The following is an 11,825-nucleotide window of genomic DNA, read 5'->3' as shown; positions in this document are numbered from 1 at the left end:
ATCGTGAAACCTTTATTAACATGACTTGCGCAATCAATGAATGCTGACAGAAGTTTTTTGGGAGACGGTTGGAGTCTGAATGTGAGTCTTGCTCAAGTTGAAAATCATTTTGGGGTCGAATTCTATCATGTCTTGTCAATGATGCAAAGTTTTCAGTTTAAAGTCCTGCCTTTTAAATTGTCATTGCAGCTTTTATTTTGTAGTAATCATTTCCTCTTATTTCACAAACTTGACTTCCTTTTCCTCCTGGTGATTGCCGCCACCTGTGGTCCGTTCCCTCCCTGGGTATAAATAGGCTGCGACCTCCTTTGCCAGGTTGGCTCGTGTTCTGCTATGTCTTGAACCAGCCCATGTTTGTAAACGCATTTTTGTTTCTTGGCTTGCTAAGTTTGTTTTTTTCCTCACCACTTTCCACACAACGTTGCTGACATTCTTCTTTTTTTTCCCTTGTTTTGTTTTTTTCCAGATTTGCTGTGATTTTTTTGGGGGTGTTGGTTGTTGATACTTTTACATCCTTGTTGACTACTCAATAAATCTCTCTATATTTTTTTTTTATCTAATTTTTTGCATCTTTGTAATAATTTAATTTCTACAATTTAAAGGCTAATCAACACTCGTAGCGTTTTTTTGTTTTTGTTTTTGTTTTTAGAACTTAGAATGGATTAATGAGTGAATTAGTAGAAGTTGTTGCAAAATATGGCTGTAATTAAAAGCAAATAATCACATTACATAAATCAAACTTTGAATTAAGCACTTTGAATCCGCAATGTAGTGAAATGAAAATGGTTAGTTTGGAAACATTTCACTCTATTAGGTGGAATGTAGCCCATATTTTATTGTGGAAGTCATTGAAAATCTAATCAATTAGATGCTTTGCAATAATCACACTTTAAGTAATTAATTTTTTTTGGGGGGGGTGGGGTTTAGTGTGAACTTAAAATTATTTTTCTCATTTTATCTGTACTTTTGTTAACGTAAAGGCCACTATTATTACAATTCCTAAAAAAAAAATTGCAATTTAAAGGAAAATGATTTAATGCTGCATGTCACGGGGGATGAGAGGCTGGAACAGTAATCTGCCAACCCTGATTGAAATGAACACATTAAAGTCGTAACCCAAGTTCATTTTCTTTTGCATCTAAAAAAAAAAAAAAAAAAAAAGAAGCTTCCTGAAGGTTGTAACTGATCATTTTGGGTTTCTGTCCAGGAATAAGGAGTGAGAGGAGAGGGGAGGGGAGGGGGGGGGGGGGGCTATCTAGTGATCCTTTAACGTGTGCTTGTGCGATACTATAATATTGAAACATGAATCCTGTGATTTCGTCAAGCACAGTAACTGCAGGGATGCAGAGCGAGGATAATGGACTCTTCTAAAAGCATTCTTCCCTCCCGTCAAATGTCAACCAAAAGTGAGTCTACTTAGCAGGCTTCCGTGTGTCTTGCACTGAGAGGATTCTGTCAGGCTGATGGAGATGAAGATGAAGATGAAAATGATAACAGTTTTTTTGTTTTTTTTTTCCCCCCCCTCACGCTAAGTGCACTTTCATCTGTTACGCTACATGAATCTATTTTCAGGCCTCTCTGACTTGACTACTCAATTGATTATACTGGAGATAAAAAAAATGCTGATTGATTAGCATGAGTGATTTTTTTATTTATTTATTTTTTTTACCTCACTTTGTCTTTTAATGATATGTTCAAATGTGACTCATGCTGGGAGCTCAAGAGGAATAGCGGTCAATAAGGATCGAAAAGCATATCTTAAGCAGATGGCTCGCTTTGTGATCGTACAAACGGCATCCACAAAGACAGTTTGGTAAAATACTTTTCAGAATACATTTTGTATATGTGCGTGTAGAGATAATTTTTCTTTCCCCATTTCACAGGATCCATTCCATCTAAAGGCAAGATAGCACATGTCAAACTTGAGGCCCACGGGCCATATCTGGCCCATCACATCATTTTATGTGGTCCGCTGAAGCGAATCAAGGATGTGTACTTTTGCTACTTACCAAGTGGATTTAAAAAAAAATTCTTTACTTTTAGCAGATATTAAAAGCATTTTTACTTTCTGTTTTCTATGACATTTTATATGCAATATTTTGTTAAAAATAACAAAAAGATGCACACACACACGTGGGCTTTGTTTTGAAACAAGAAAATTTATCGCCGAGAAGCAAAAAAAAAAAAAAAAAAAAGCAAGCACTCCCGCTGCATTCAATAACCACACACGCAGTAGGAAATCTCAGATATACATCGAAAAAGACGACTGAATGTTACCGTTTTTCTGTTTTGTTCCAGATGTTTGACGTTTAAATATCTGTTTACAAGGAACCTTTTTGAAGAATCTCCACTTTTCTGTGGTAAAAGTTATAATATCCCATGGAAGGTGATGACATTTTTGGACGGGGGTAAATACTTTTGGCATGACAGCGAAACGCTATTTCCTATTTTGGTGTGAACATAGCATAAAGTGCTTCTGAATTGTTGTGAGTAATATCACCTATACCCGTGGTTCATATATGTTTGCAGCTCACGTAAGTAACTTCACCGTGTTTAATTGCCTCGTTTACGTTTGCCGTGCTCTTAATTACCTCGTTAACGTCATCCGAGCTGCTTGCTAAAAATAGAACTGCGCTGTTACGGCAACGTAGACCCTAATAATAGCTCTTATACGCACATATATTTGTAATTTGGCTTTTTCGTTTCCCTTTGGGCTTTATGTATACAAATTCTTATACAAAGCAGCCTTCCAAATTAAAAGCATGGATTTCAAGAAGATATAATTAAACATCACACACTAAACAGCGTGAGGAATTTTTAACATGGTAGATATTATTAAATTACTTGAAGCCCTAATTTATTGAATTGAATTATTTGCACTTCACTCTATTTCTTAAAAAGAAGTTGTACAACCAATATATTTTGATTGGGACTTTTTTTTTTTTCTGGCCACTAGATTATTTGTTTCATCTTATTTATGTTTTTTTTTTACTATTCATTTTTTGTGTGCTTTATGCAAAATGACTTTATATGCAAGTTGAAAAAATATAATTGCCATTAATTTCATTTAATTTTAAGGAAATTTGCTATAGTTGGGATATATATATATATATATATATATATATATATATATATATATATATATATATATATCCTTTTTTTTTTAATTATCTGTCATTGATTTTTAAAATTTTTATATGTATCATTAGTACTAATGGTATCGACACTTAGTATCGGTATCGGTGAGTACTGAAGATTTAAGTATCTTATCGGTCTAATAAAAAGTGGTATCGAACAACCCTACATATAACATTGATATGTTTTTCATAATTGTAATGAACCTGTGGCCTTTGTGGCAAAATTAAGTTTGACACCACTACAGCCTACATTGACTGAAGGGAGAAGAAAGGGAAAAAAAGAACTGAAAGAGGCTCCAGTAAAGGCCTGGAAAGGCATTTCAAATGAAGGATTTAACAGTCTGATGAAGTCAATGGGTCGTAAGATTGATGGAGTGATTGCAAGTAAACCACCAAATAATAAATACTAATCACTTTAAGTGAATATGATCGTGTCTGTTCCAATACTTTTGCTCACTTGTCTCATATTTGAAACCCAATTGCCCATATTTTTGTCATTTGCTTTTTGGGGTAAACTCCACCAAGCCTGCAAAATCAAATGGCCGATTCCTCCAACTTGATTCTTTAAAACGGTGTAACAAATTACAGATTACCGCATACCATAATAATAAACAACTAAATCTGTTTCCAGGGTTCTGTTTTTTTTTTTGTCTCCCCAGGACCAAATGGATAATGGAAACCCTATTTTTGTAATGAATTTGCATGGTCTGCCGCCTAAGTGAGATGGTTTAATTACACTCACCAATAAAAGAAAGCAAAGTTGTTCTGTCACGTTGCATTAACTTAATGTTGTTTTGCGAAGGTTTCCGGCAGAATAATGAAAGTGTCTCCCCAGCTCTGCTATCTCATTCATCTTGGCACACAATTACAATGAATGGACTAAAAACGGCAATTTAACTTCCAACTGACAACAAAAAAAACAAAAACAGTGCTGATTAACAAAATGGGAGTGTGTCTCCCGTTGTCTATCTGGAAGAAAATCGACATCATCAGATCTCGTACGTCTTGTAGCTAACCACAAACTGCAGCCAAATTGAAAGACATTCAACGTTTGACTTAAGGAGGTTGCTAGGCAATTTCACCTTGTGAAAAGTCATCACCAACTAATGTCTTCTTCTTCTTCTTGTTGGCGGTGTGCTTCTAATATCGTCCCGTTTTTTTGGGTGAGGCAGTATAAGATGTTCGAACATCATCGCCCCCATGGCAGCCATAATGGAAATGCACAGGCAGGTTTGAGACCAACGTTTGCAGGGCCTCAGGTTGCCGTGGTTACAGGACACCTTGTGCGCTGAATACACACCCGTGTCTTTGCCCCGGGTTGGAGTCCTCAAAGATCAATATCTTAGCAGGATGGCGAATGTTGAAACAGGAGAAAGCTTAGTTGTTGGAATTAAGGGTGACGGGCGATGACAATTTTAAATTGTAATTATTTATGACTTCAATAGTTAACTCGCGATTAATTGCAAATATCTGTTCTAAATGTACAAAAAAAATTTTTTCATAATCTTGCAAACATAAAAGTGGGAAAAAATACTGCATATTTTAATCATTGATACAGTAATTTCATAATCATTCATAAAATCGAGTTTAAATTAAAACAAAGGACTGTACTATATAAAATAGTTAACTCGCGATTAAATTTCTTTTTTAAATGTACAATAAAATGTACAATCATTTGTTTTCCAAGTTTTCATATTCTTGAATGGAAAAATGTTAAACTAATAGAAATACAGCTGCATCGTTTAGTCATTGATACCGTAATTTCATAATAATTTATAAAATTGAGTTAAAATTAGAAAGATGTACTGTACTGTAAAAAAAAAAAGTGTAATATTAATTTGTGTTTAAGTCATTTTTCTGCCACTAGATGGCATAGTTGCATTTGTAAGACGGTGACAGCGCAGTGCATATTTCTTTTCATATTAGGAGCTATCTAATCTTTAACATGAAGTAACTTGTGAAATTCTGCACATTTTTGAAATTTTAAAATACAACTTGACCCCAGTCTCCATAAATATATGCATTATTATTACATTTATTACTGCTAAATTTTGACGTGGACGTGCCTGCTACATTGCGACAGGAATTCCCCCAGTAACTGGCAGTCATTAATCGCACGTTAAAAAAAACGTGTGGCGTTAAAGGAACATTAAATTAACGCACTAATTTTGACACCCCTATTTGGAATCCGTCCCGACTCTTGAATTGTAACATCAAACGAGAGATGAAATAAGAAGTGAAGGCTCGTCCACGCTTCCTTCCCCCATTTTCAATGAGGTGGTCAAGCCTCACAGGCTGCATAACTGACAGCTTTCTGATAAGAATCATTCTCTGTAGTTCACATAAAAAAAGAAAACATGACGTATTAGCACACGGTGTGCATGACCAAGACTATTTCGGGGGAAGGTTAGGATTAGAACATTCGGATCAACAACCAATGATCCAGGTTGTCATTTTGATTTATTGATTTGACTGTTGATGCTTGCTCAAACGCAAGATAAACTTGGGGAACAGCCTGGTCACATGACCATGATCTTTCTTTTCAGCAAAAGGACGACGCATTTAGTGGCGCAGCACAAGCGAAAGTGTTTGAGCTATTCATCCAATGTTGCTTCTTGGGTCGTCCGACCTGTCAGTTTATGCCGCAGTCAAATTGACAGATATCTGATACATGGGAGATTATTCTTGGAGGCCTGATTCCACTCTGAGGATTTCCAATTTCATGCCTGTTTTTCTCTTGATGCTGGTATGACCCAAATTCTAATTGCGCCACTTGAAAGGGAAAAAAATCGTAACTGTGTTACTGTGAATTGTATTATTAATATTATTATTGTGGGAATAATTCCGATTTACACTGTTCAAATTTCAGCTTGCCTCAAAAATTCACGCCTTTGGGGTGAATATCATCTTCATTTTCAACGGGACAGACATGAAACTTTTTCTAAGTATCACTTTTCCACACTCACTCCCATACATATAACTTATCATCGTGACCAGGTGTCTGATACTGCTCGGTGGCGCAGCTGGCAAAGTGCGTTGTCCAGTAACCAGGAGGTCATCATTTTATGATTTCTCTCTCAATTCACTTCATAAGCATTCCACATGCATTTAAATATTAGCATTCAGCTTTCAGCATTCCCACGCAATTTCTACAAATTGCACTTGGTCTAATTATTATGGGACTGCTGAAAGCAGCACATATTACTCTCCACCCTAGAAAATCCCCAGATTTTTCCGCAAAAATGCGGCCCGTACCGTAGATCGCACCGGGACAAATGAGGTATCAAACGATGCGGCTCGATCTGACTCGGTGCGGCATTACTTTTCTAGGAATTCCGAGTTACCATGACGACGCAATTCCCAAAAAACTCCCATAGGAAATGAATGGAGAAAGGGGGAACAAATTACAGATCAAGCACCTTTTTCCAAGACACGCTGCGCGCGCATACGTCATCCGACCGATATGAATTTTAGCTCATTTTGTAGCAATTTTTCCCATCTTTAGCTCAGTGTCGAAATTTATTTTAAGGAATGAAAGCTCTTCCCCCTGTGCGGGTTCAAAGACAGTGAGTGAAATAGCCTTCTATTACACTCTGTGGAGCAATTAGGCTTTGAGTGGCGGGAACCAAAAAAATATATTTCCAAAAGTCAAAAGTTTCACTTCAACTCGTCACCATGGCCACAATCTTTGCTCACTAGACATCAAATTCTCACATTTTGTAGTGACAAGTCTCTTCTTTCAGACAAACTAACTTTTATCTGGCTAAGGTGTCATTTAGTACCTTTATTTTCACTTTAAGCGAGGAGAAGTCGGACTAACTCGCCTATCTTTTTCCATGTTAAATTCGCCTCCTTTTTCCTCTTCATTTTGGATAAATCATAAGTTTTCAACCTGCTCTCATTTGGTCATTTTTCATCCGATTAAAAAAGTGAGAACATGCTCGCGTTCCCCAAACCCTTGCCGTTCTAACGAGCCATTTCTTGAATCTGCATCTTGAACCGTTAAGTCGTGAGAGGCTTTTTTTCGAGGTGTGCGTCTCTCATACAATATCAATGGATTGTGGGTGCGTGACGTCTCCAAGTTAAATGTGTGTGCGTGAATTTGCATTTTTCTTAAAGGGACAGTAAGATACTTTTAGTTGATGTTGATTATGGTTAACTTCCACATTTCTTGACCGATTCCAGTTGTTTAAATTTTAAACTGTTCAGCTCATTGACATTTTTTTATGGACAGTAAGATACTTTTAGTTGATGTTGATTGTGGTTAACTTCCACATTTCTTGACCGATTCCAGTCGTTTAAATTTTAAACTGTTCAGCTCATTTACAAGAGTCAGCAGCCCCATTCAAAATTTCCGCGGGAATTTTTCTAGTTATTATTATTATTATTATTATTATATTTGTATTTATTATTACATTTTGACAGTTAATTTTTACATTATGAACTCTTTTTTTTGTGGGGGTCATTGAAGGATTTTGATGGCAACACGTTATCGTTATCATCATTATCAACTGAAAATGCATCAAATGGTCCCTAAGCAGACAATTCTCTGCTTTAAATCAGGGACTGGGATGTGTTAAAGGTCAGAAAAACTGTTACTGCACATGATGGAAAAAAAAATGGGGGGGGGGGGGCATCTAAAACTTGTTCCATATACACAATATCACAATTTCTGGGGTCTCAGAAAGTTCATCTCATAAAAAAAAAGGGGGTTTGTTGAGTATACATCTCAACAGTGCCATAGGTGCAAAAAGGAGTTTGTTTAGTTAGTGGCGGTAGGATTCCAAATCCCCATCAATTTTCAAACAGCTGCCGAGAGCTCCATTTGCAGCCAGAGAAGTGGAAAATGTCCCGTGCATTAGTGCCAGCAAGGCGGCAAAGTAAGAGAGGCGGAGCAGCAGAAAGAAGGCATCTGCTCCATCCATCCATCAGCTGAGCCCTGATGGCCCGCCTCCCGCAGTATCATCTTAAGTGCTCGGGTTCGGCTCTCTTCCTCAACACGCCACTAAAAGAAATGACAGGTCATTTAGACAACTGAATGAACTGCAATGAAAGCCGACAACAAATGGCTCTTCCATAGCAGAATCTTACTCAGCTGATTTCAGCACGGCCTCTGAATCATTTTTATGACTCGGCACGAGCAGGACCTCTCTTCGCGAGCTGGCCGTTTTACTTAATGCAGAGATGCTAAAGATTTCCCCGAGAGGCTAGTTGACAAAAAGGTCAGTGATGGAGAAGTAGCGGCACCGATGTTATAAACTGATGAGGAAAAATTGGAAAAGCTTTAAAACTTCAATCTGGAGGATGAGCAGCAATAAGATACGACGGTGAAATTTGAAAAATAGAAAATTGACGTTTAGAGTATCTGGAAGTACTATTGAACATTTATATATATATATATATATATTAGGGGTGTTTCTGCAATATATCGCGATATTACAGCGCAAAATTCTTGAATCGATTCGATATGCAGCCAAATCGATTTTTAAACATACATGTTTTATGGGAATCTTCAACAAAACGTCTTACTTAGGGTTAGGATTCGCACATTAAGCATAGAAGAATGTTATATTAATGGAACGTTAAGCCTTAATATTTGATTTCAGTGCTTTTCAAACATGAAACAGACTGCAACCTGTTTGTTAAACGCAGTGGCTCATTTATAAGCCGGATTTTTTTTAGATAAATACATTTTCATGCAAATCTTACAGTGTACACGTACAAGTTTAGTGATTAGTATTTTCGAAATTTGAGTAATAAAAAAAAAAATCGCAATAATCAATTTATAGAATCGTAGCGGGATTAATCGAATCGAATCGTGATGCGAGTCGAATCGCCAGGTACGAGGCAATTCACACCCCTAATATATATATATACACATATATAGATATAATGAGTTAAGTCTGCAAACCAGCAATTTTAAACTACACGTAGTCTTGCTGTTTTCATACTTCCTTCTTTGACCTTGTGGGAAATGTGCTGTGTGTCAGCAATAGCCGAACTTACGTATGCACGGGTTGTTAGTTATATTACTTCTTATAATTTTCAAGGCCATTCATTCAAAGTGAAACCGCGAGCAGCACTGGGCCTTTCTTGAGCCATTCCGCTCGAAAATAGTTGCATGGCTTCTGAATCTTAAGTGGCTTTGGACTGCAACTGTTGTCACGTACAGTGCTTTGAAAGAATATTCATACACCCCCTTTTTCACATTTTGCTACATTTCAACCACAACCTTTTTTTTTTTTACTGAGCTTCTATAGGATCGATTTTAGAGTTCATAGGATTATAGGCTTGACGCAGTTATTGCAAGTACGGTTTAATTTTAAAAAATCTAATATTAAATGTTATGAAGTAACATTTCAAAATGTCTGTTACAATGTTTTTGTTCATGTGAAAAATGGGTGACTTCAAGCAAAAGGTGCTCTGTCTCATATTCTTTGTCTCATATTCATCTTTGGATTTGAACCGTAATTTCTTCAGTTTACAATAAAAACAAAGGTATTTCAATACTTTTGGAGGGAATATATATATATAGTATGCCGTATATAACCATATATACACGTATATGGTATGCCGTATATAACCATATATACACGTATATGGTATGCCGTATATAACCATATATACACGTATATGGTATGCCGTATATAACCATATATACACGTATATGGTATACCGTATATAACCATATATACGGTATATATATATATATACAGTATATATATATATATATATATAATAAAGCGGGCACGTAAGGAGCTCCAGGCGTCTTCCAATGTCTGGCGCTCTCCAGCTAAGTGAAGATGAAGCACTTTTTGGCAGTAGTCCAGAAAGACTGAGTTGCCCCCTGGTCCACTTCCACCTGGAAGCATCTGTCTGGCTAAAAGTCCATCTCAACAACATCCAGTCAAGCAAGCTCAGGGTCAGGGTCACTCAGATTCATTCAACGTTGACAGATTATTTTAGCAGCAATTGCAATATTGTTTCCTGCTGAGCTCACTTTCGATTTGAGATTTGACAAAAAATGTTTAACTCACTGAGCAAAGTGAAGTTAAAGTCAAGTAGCAGCATTTCCTATTTCTATTATGCGTTGAAAGTACTTCAGGCAAAATGCTTTAGAAATGAAAACCCTCATAAATGCTGATGCATCTTGAATTTCCTGCCAATGCAATCCTCGTTTTGCGTATTTGAGAATTTGGCAGACGGCTCCGTTTCGGTGTAGCGAAGGCTTAATTTGGTCGCTGGAAGTCGACGACACTTTACGGCTGCTGGCCCACATCTAAATATTGGCTCAAGTAGTGTAACTCGATTTTGGCAAATTCGATCTCGGCGCACTGGCACCTGTGGACGTCTGCTTGCGATTCCTGGCTTCAAGTCGGCTGTGTGTAGAAAATAAATCCCATAGAGTTAGATTGGTGAACAGTCCAGACAACTCTATCTCTTTGTCAATTAATAAATGCAGGTTTACCAAAGTATATTTTAGAGGTGTCAAAATTAGTGCGTTTATTTTGAGTTAAAGTTCCTTTAATACCTTTAATACTTGGAAATTTTGTAGTGGCAGAATTCCAGTCGCAATGCAGCAGACGTGTCCACGTCAAAATTTAACAGTATTAAATTTAATAATAATGCATATATATGTGGAGACTGGGTTCCAGTTGTATTTTACAATAAAAAAAATGCAGATCACTTCATGTTAAAGATTAGATCACTCTTAATGTGAAAAGAAAAATAGACTGAATTGTCACCAACGTCTTACAAATGTAATTATGCCATCTAGTGGCAGAAAAATGACCTCAACACAAATCAATATTTTTTTACAGTACACTACATCTTTTTTTATTTTAACTCAATTCAATTATCGAGAATTAATATGAAATTACTGTGTCAATGACTAAAAGATGCAGGCAAATTTTTATTAGCTTAACATTTTTTTTCCACTTTTATGTTAACAAGGGTATGAAAACTTGGGAAAAAAATATGTTATCGTACATTTAGAACAGGTATAAAATTTGTGATTAATCGTGAGTTAACCATTGAAGTCATGTGATTAATTAAAAATTTTGATTACCTGACGCACCTGGTATATTTTTATTTCTACAGTGGTCTGAATTATAAATCTTGAGGGAGTACAGAACAAAATTAAAAAAAAAATAAAAAATTGGACTGAATAGAGTCAGACAGAAAAGGACGAACATTATCCACTCTACTGGATAACTACTTGACTTAAAATCCGTTTGCATTATTATCGCAATTAGAATCGTCTCACTATAACATGATGAAAAGCATTCTCTCTACCAGTGTCATGAGCCTTACTGTATATAGCGATTTTATTTTTTTATTTAGATCAAATACTTGCTCAGTGTGCCCCATCTGCAGAATGTAGCTGCTCCAATAAAAGCCGTCCCGCCGGGACCAAATGTACAGTTCACATCGCTCACAGAGCCAACATGGCCTTTTGATTAATAAGCCCGCAACTTGCAGCCCAATGCCAAGTGCTCCATTCATCAAATATGCAACATCTACATATCCTGTGTATTCTCTTTGCCGAGCTTATGAGACGAAGCTCCCCAGATTGCGCCTGTGTATCCATTAGTCTACTTTTAAGCACGCATCACCATAAACGGAATGGCATGAGCTACACTTTTGAAGCCACTTTTCAACTCGCAAAATGTCAACTGTGCGTCGGTA

This window comes from Vanacampus margaritifer, chromosome 13 (assembly GCF_051991255.1).
Source record: "Vanacampus margaritifer isolate UIUO_Vmar chromosome 13, RoL_Vmar_1.0, whole genome shotgun sequence".
NCBI classification, from domain to species: domain Eukaryota; kingdom Metazoa; phylum Chordata; class Actinopteri; order Syngnathiformes; family Syngnathidae; genus Vanacampus; species Vanacampus margaritifer.
The sequence above is the reverse complement of the archived record's forward strand: the minus strand, read 5'-3'. Positions refer to the sequence as shown.